The following is a 456-nucleotide window of genomic DNA, read 5'->3' on the forward strand; positions in this document are numbered from 1 at the left end:
CAACTGGCATCAATCTGTTTCTCCTGCCATCCAGAAGGAAAAGGTGGGAAAAGGATTGGCAACATTGAAGGTGATGTTTTTTTTTTTTTTTTTTGGATTTGCAATTCACCACAGGGCTTGGCAAAAAGAGGGCATAACCTGTCTTTAGATTTACATTCCCAGGCTTGCTCAGCCATTTTACGTATGTTGACACACTGCTGATTATTCTGAACAAATCACAAAGATCAGCACTTTATATTTACTATTTGGTGCTTGAGCTGGAATAGTAGACACCCCTTTGCATCCATTACTCCATGCTGTAGTAGGCGAACCTGAAGCAGTACCTGAAGACGGACGAATTTACAGTGTCGTCATAACATGCCATGCATTTGTAATCATGTATTTAGTTATGCCCTTCATAATTGGAGGACTTGGAAACTGACTTGTCCCACTAATAATTGGAGTACCCAATGCAGC

Source organism: Monodon monoceros, unplaced genomic scaffold, assembly GCF_005190385.1.
Source record: "Monodon monoceros isolate NGI ecotype Baffin Bay Population unplaced genomic scaffold, NGI_Narwhal_1 Super_Scaffold_16, whole genome shotgun sequence".
Lineage (NCBI taxonomy): Eukaryota > Metazoa > Chordata > Mammalia > Artiodactyla > Monodontidae > Monodon > Monodon monoceros.